Genomic DNA, 6,901 nt, shown 5'->3' with positions numbered 1-6,901 from the left:
GATAGCTATAGGACACCACCCCAAAACTGGAGAAGGACATCAAGAGAGAATGTGCTGTTCACGGGTGTTGTACCTCAGTCTTGTATGTCTCTAGGTGTTGCTGCCCCATCCATCGGGCTGGCCCCATGAGCCAGAGCCGAGCACAGAGGCAGCCTTTCTCTCCTGGAGTGCCCTGCCCTTTGCAGCTGCTTGCAGTGGCCACCCCCGGACCCTAAAATGCATTTAAGAGGGCTCTTTGCTGGGTGTTTGCCCTGTTTCCTATGCTGACCGTGTTCTGCTTTGTGTGGAGGCCAGAGGTCTGCTGGGCCAGGGGGAGACCTTTTGGCATGGTGCAGATCTGCCCCCAGGCTGGGACAGGGCAATTCCTGCCAAGCACCCTCCTTGGCTATGTCCCTGGGTGGGAGGCAGCCAGACACAGCGTTGTGCCCATGGGTAGCATAATCTTCTACCTGTTTGGGGAGGTGGCAGCACCGACACCCCGGGCTGTGGAAGACGGGAGCTCCTGGTAGGATGCAGCCAGCAGTAGGCTCCCCCGTGGAGCGGTGCTGACTTCCCTTGGGGAGCGCCTGCACAGGCAGCACACACAGCACCGGGCCAGGAATCGCTGGAGGTGCTGTAACAGCTTGGAGCTCTGGCTCCCCAGGCGAGGCGGTGCGAGCAGCACACTGAGTGCACGGTCCTCATCAGGCCTTGGGGGAGTTTTTTGCAGCCTCCAGCAACACAAGCTGAGACCAGGCCCTATCCCGCAACTCACCATTAGGATATTTGTGTCAAAAAAATCACAGCTGAAGGATAGACACTGGGAAGCTCTGGGTGTACAAGCTGGGTCTCATAAAACTGAAAGCCAGAAACTAAGAGTTCATAGTTCAGCACAATTAATCGCAGGTAGTTACAGCAATGTCATCTTTCCCTGTCCTGTGATTTCATGCACTCATGTACCTGAAATTTTCTATTCCACTTTCACCTATCTTGATAAACTGGGTGTTGAAGGAGCCCAGAGTCTTCTCAAATCCTTTGAGAGGGGCATTTGCACTGAGAATAGGCGTTTCTCTCTGATCTTTGCAGCCATGACCTTTACTGGAAACCTGCTTTTGCTTGTATACCCTGGTCACTCCCTCCCCTTAAACACAGACTGAGAGCTTCAAACATGGGTAATGGGCAGGGGAGTCAATGCTTGGGCAAAACCCTAACGCTGTGGAAGACCTCAGCTGTACAAGGGCTGTACATCCAGGCTGGTGTGGAAGGAAGGGCCCAGAGCACAGGGTCCCTTCCCAGCTCCTCTCGAGCCCCCTCCTTCCACCCTTACAGCAGTTCCTTGCTTGCCCTTGCCTCAGCCGCTCACCGTGAGCCGTGCTCCCACTGAACACTGGAGCTCAGGACCCCCCAGAGGAGTTCAGCTTTTTGCAGAATCCAGTCCCTAAGCACCTGTACCCATCCCAATATCAAAACTGTAATGAATCCCAGCTGTCTTCTCTTGCTCTTTGGACCAGATTGAGTGAAATATGTTTCTTGGTATTGATAGAAGAGGGTCCTCAAACCCTACTCCACCAGTTCCTGCAGTGCTGTGCTTGCTCTGAAAGTTTTTGTGGCCTTTCCTGGTTTTGCACTATTTCACTTCCACCATGAATGTTTGGATCCTCAAAGTCTGGCATTTGTAGCCGTGCAGAGAGGAATTTACCCTTAGCCAAGCTCTGCCTTAGTGGCTGATACCCCTGTGCAGTATTTCCAGCCCCTCTCCTCCCCAGTGCCAGAACAGCCTTTCCACCTCCACCGCACTCCCCTCTCCTGCCCGGTCACAACGCAGGGATGGGGCTGGCCCCGTTAGCTCACCCCACGCCCCAGAGGCCAGTCCCCAGTAAGGGCTGCTCCGTGCCATCCACCAGCAGCTACTGGTGCCTCCTCCTTCCTCCTTCTGCCCCCAGCAGGTCCTGGGGCAGATCCTGCTCCTCTGGTCCTGCTCCTGCCTGCAGCTCTCCTGCCTCTCCTCCACCCTGCAGCTCCCAAGCACCTGCTGGCGCCTCCCACCCGCCGCAGGCGGCCGCTTACCATAATCCACCGTGAAACCTCTTAATTTTAAGGAGCTATTTAGGGAGCTGTGCTCAAATCCCTTCAAAATCCTCTTTTTCCTGAGGGCTGTGAGAAATAAAAATGAATGTCGTTGCCCCCACCCTCTGCCACAGCAGCAGGAGCTGAGGGGCGATGCGAAAGGCAGGATGGCTCCGATGCTGCTCAAGTGCCACATCCCCCGGAGATGAGGGCACAATCCTCTGCCCTGGGACAGGGGACATCTTCCTGCTGCTGTTCTCCCAGATGTGCCCCAGCAGCTGGCAGCCAGTCGTGCAAAAGTGTGTGTAACATGCACAGTGTGACACTGGTGCCATGTGGCACTGCAAGGCTTCAGCTAGCTGGCCGACACGTAGCTTGTGGTCTCTCTGCTTCTCCATTAAACGATGGGTTGGGTGCAGCCGTGCTGTGCAGGGAAAAACGAGGTCATTCTGGATGAACAACCTGCCCTTGTCCTCCTCCTCTCTGTGGGTTGGGGGCACCACGGTTTTTTTTAGTGGTGATGGCCTAGCGGGGAGGGGTTCTGCACCGCTACGGGACGTGGATTTGCTGCTCAGTGGCCCCATGGGCTGCCGGCCCACCCGCAGCGATGGAGCTTGCACCAAGCACGCAGTGCTCCCTCCCCTCAGGAGCTGGGTGCGTGAAGCACGGGGCTCAGCAGTGGAGGCCACGCGGTGTGTCCGCACAGTGTCTGTCCTCTCCTGGTGCTGGATACTGCCTCTGCAAGGCTCCAGCTGCTGGCCAGAGGCCGCTCGAGCAGCTCATGTACAGGAAGAAAGCTCCTGGCCTGACAAAATGCCTTCTCACAGAGCTGTGGTGTGTTAACTCCAACATGTACTGGTGACATCTGGGAGCCAGGTCTTGAAAAAGAGCTGGCTTCTTCTACTCATAGCACACCCTTCAAGTCCTTGGAAAGGGGATATGAGACATCGAGGGAGAGCTGAAAAATGGGGAGCACACGGGGGGGGGGCTTGGCCACTGCAGCGACCCTTGGTTCAGGTCCCAGTCATTGCTTCTTCCCTCCTTTTTTTTTTTCCTACATCTTCTCTGTTTTGTATTTTGGTCCCCTGTGTCACCTTCCCCCTTTGAAAGGCAGACACATTTTAATATCTTCCCTCCCCTTTCTGCATCTTTGAAGGGGTGCTTGTGGTCACAGGCCCAGGCAGCCTGAGACATCCACATCGGACCTGCTCAGAGCCACAGGGTGGTGGGGACATGGTCACCCTGGGCTCTCACGCTTGGTTCACTCCATCCAGAGCAACCCCACAGCTGGTGTCTGTCCCCACCGTGCCCCTGGGGCAGCCCTGGGACAGAGGTAGAAAGGGGGCAGGGGGTGGGGGGTGGCATCACAGCACCCCCATTGCAGCAGTGGCCATGGCAGAGCGCCCAGAGCAGCGCTGGCTCCTGCCCAGCCCCTGTCCATCATCCCCATGGTGCCATCAGCTGAGAAGTATCTGTGTCTGGAGACGCTCAGGAGAGGTTAGTGCTCCCGCACCGATACCTGTCGGCCGTGACACTGATGGAGATGTCTCCTGACAGCCCAGCCTGCTGCCAAGAAAGTGGCACCAGCCTCACCGGGGCCTCAGGAGCCAGCCCCAGACACTGTGCTCGCTGCCGGCCAGCCACGGGGCAAAACCACAGCACCTCTCAGCTGGCATCTGTCCCTGCTGTGGCCCCTGGGGACCAGCAGCCCTTGTTGCCGCTGTCACAGCCTGGGGCATGCCACCACGATGTCCCCGGCCCTGTCCCCAGGTCACCACCTGCACAGCCTGCAGCACCAACACTTTGATGTGTTCTTGAAGCGTTTTTGGTCCTGTGGGAGGGAGAGAAAGAGTGCTGATATCTCTGTCCCCTGACTGCGCTTGCTGTCAATGAAGGGATTAGGAATTATAATCCACGATTTGCATTTTAAAGCGGCTTTTCAGCTCTGCGTGGGGAACTTCAGCCTGATGCTGCTGGGGAGCTCGGTGGCAGAGCCCAGCCGTGGCAGCACGGACCCTGTGGCAGTGTCCCCGGGGCTCCCCATGGCAGGAGCTGCTCCCGGGATGCCATGTCCCACTCTGCACCATCCCCAAGCATCCTGTGGGCCCTGGGCAGCTTCTACCCCACACCTCCAGCATCCCCTGCCCTTGCAAGGCACTGTGTGCTTCCTTTCCTTGTGCTTTTCCCCCTGCTCCTTCCTTGCACTGCGTTTGTGGCAGGCCTGCGTGAAATGTTAGCGTGCTGCTGGGCTCTTTTTCTCTCGGCGTCTCTGCTGCCTTTCCCTCTGCTAATTACTACAGCAGTGCCTCTTCTAGGGCAAGCTGACAGATGGCTGGGGGTTTATCTTTGAACAAGCTATTTAATAAGAGCTCCTGCTTTTCCCTTGCACATTTCTTTCCTGGCCACATGTCCTGAGCTGCTGGACGGGGTGTCCTTTCCACTGGGGACGCCAGAAGATGTGATGGCCAAGGTCAGAGCCCAGGGGATGTTTTTTTTTCTTTCTCTTTTAAAGGGAAGATAATCCTGCCTGGGCCCGTGTGGCCCTCGCTGAGCAATGCTCTCCCCCTGCAAAAGGACAGAGGTGAGGAGAGTGTCTGAAACACCAGGGCTGGTCCTAACTGCACAGAAAGCTGATGTGAGCGCTGAAACCAGCAAGCTGCCTGCTTGCCCTGGCAGAAATCCGGCTGGCAGGGACCAACCTGTGCTCCTGCTCATGCTGCCGTCACCTACACAGCCCCATCTGTGATCCCCTGTGCCATCACTGCTAGGAGAAGCCATGGTGGTAGCAGTGTTTTCAATGAGACTTTCTCCATGCTTGGTTTTCCTAAAGAGTGGGAAGGGAAACTCAGAGGCGGTGATTCCCTACGCTCGGGAAAGCTCTGCCCTATTTTCTCCTCCCCTTATTTCCCCCAGCCCAGGAAGCTGCAGAGGCTTCGGCAGCTTTTCGTGTCTTTCACTTGGATGGTTACAGCTGCTGCAGGATCAGGTCGCTCCTCATCCTGCCAGAGCTGCTTGTCCTGGTGGGGATGAAGCCCTGCCCGTGGCACGCCGGAGGGCTGGCACCCAGCTAGCTGCTGCCGCAGCCCGGCTGGCGGCCCCGCGTTGGCACGGCCGCCTCTGCCAGGCTGAGCTGCCCGGGGCTTTGCTGGAGCCAGCACAGAGGTGTCTGTTCAGAATATGTGGATCTGTAATTCCCTGCAGGGAACACATTGTCCGCCTCCTCCTCCTCCTCCTGTGCTGCCCAACGACTCCGCTCCCAGCGTTTAATGGAAGATAATAAACCACTCATTTCAAGAAGCCGGCGAGGGAGGAAGGGGGAGGCAGCGGTGGGACGAGCAGCGCGGGGGCGAGTGGCTCTGCGGCCACTGCGGAGACACAGCACTGTGTGGGGAGAGCATCCCCGCACCGCGGGCTGCAGAGCCCACGGAGCAGCATCCGTGCAAGTGCGGGCTTGTGGCGGGGTGTGGGAGGAGGAGGCTGCTCTCTTCTCTCCGAATTAGCAGGGGAAGTGCACCAGATGAGCGCAGTGGGCAGGCAGCGCAGGGAAAGCCTCACATGGTGGGCATGCAGCTGGGCAGGAGGAGGAGAGGGGCTATTACACCTCTTGCTGGCACTGCAGCCTTGGCCCTACAGTCCTGTGGAGGAAAATTCTTCCCTCTCCCCTTTCAATCCCTCTTTTGTTTTTCAATGAACTTGTTGCTGTTTGGGAGGACCTGCCCTTCATGAGGGGATGAGCATCTCACCCTGAGGACAACACCTGCAAGGCAGGAGCCAGAGGGATGTGTGCGGAGTTCAGTGGCAATTCTGCATCTTGCACCATGGGGGTGGGCAGAACCCAGTTACAGCAAAGCACGTGGGGGATGTGCTTAACTTAAAGTCCATCTCATAAGTTCCAGAGAGAATTGCATCTCAGACTTCTCTGCAGAAAAGATTGGCATGTTTTGATCTGAATGTACTGAATGACTGAATGTACAGTCAGTATGTTATTGTGCATTATCTACACTGTATAGATATTACGGCGTACAGATGCAAAGAGACAGTTGTGGTATATGCTTTCTGGGTTGTAAACTCTTCGTATTGGCACTGCCTATATGTGCCTACACTGCATCCATCATAAAGGGACCTGCCATCTTCTTAATGGCAATAGCTAGTGTATGCACATCAGAGCAAGGTAGGAGTATATCACATATAGACAATCTGTTTTTATTGCTTTCATCTTTACAGCCAGGTGTGTGATCTGAACATCAGGCAGAAACTTCTCCAGATAAACTCCTGCTACAAAACATCTTAGAAAATGGATGTGTTTGGGATGGACTGATATATAATATATCCGTGGCACACAAAAACATAAATGGAAGCCTCTGAATCCCTGGGAAATTTCCTGTCTGTGTCCCAGAGGGATTTCTGTCCTCCCAAGTGTTTCACCGTGGGCCTGGGGCTCTAAGGGATTGTTTGAAGCCAGCAAATAATTTGCAACCTACAGACTGTTTCTTCAGCAGGTGCAGTCTGACCCCCACACGTGTTGGACTCCCAGCTGCAAGAATGTAGGTTGCCTTCCCCCAGCCTTTGCAGAGGAAAGCTTGCTCTGTATGCACGTGTTTGCCTCTGATCATGCCTCTCATCTTTGCACACAACTTTACAAAGGTCAGTTTCATTAACCTTGGGGTTATGCTTTGTGTAAATATGCATGTGTATCTGATTTGCATGGGAAATGTCATTTTCCTTACGTGTCCCCCATCCAAATGTTAATCAAGCCTCAGCCTACGTAACTTAGGAAATGTGCTGTGATGGTATCTGCAGCCAGCACAGCTGTCCCGCTCAGACAGCGGATGGCTGCATATGCCTGACATTTTTG

This window comes from Oxyura jamaicensis, chromosome 1, assembly GCF_011077185.1.
Source record: "Oxyura jamaicensis isolate SHBP4307 breed ruddy duck chromosome 1, BPBGC_Ojam_1.0, whole genome shotgun sequence".
Classification (NCBI taxonomy): Eukaryota; Metazoa; Chordata; class Aves; order Anseriformes; family Anatidae; genus Oxyura; species Oxyura jamaicensis.
Note: the sequence above shows the minus strand (reverse complement) of the source record.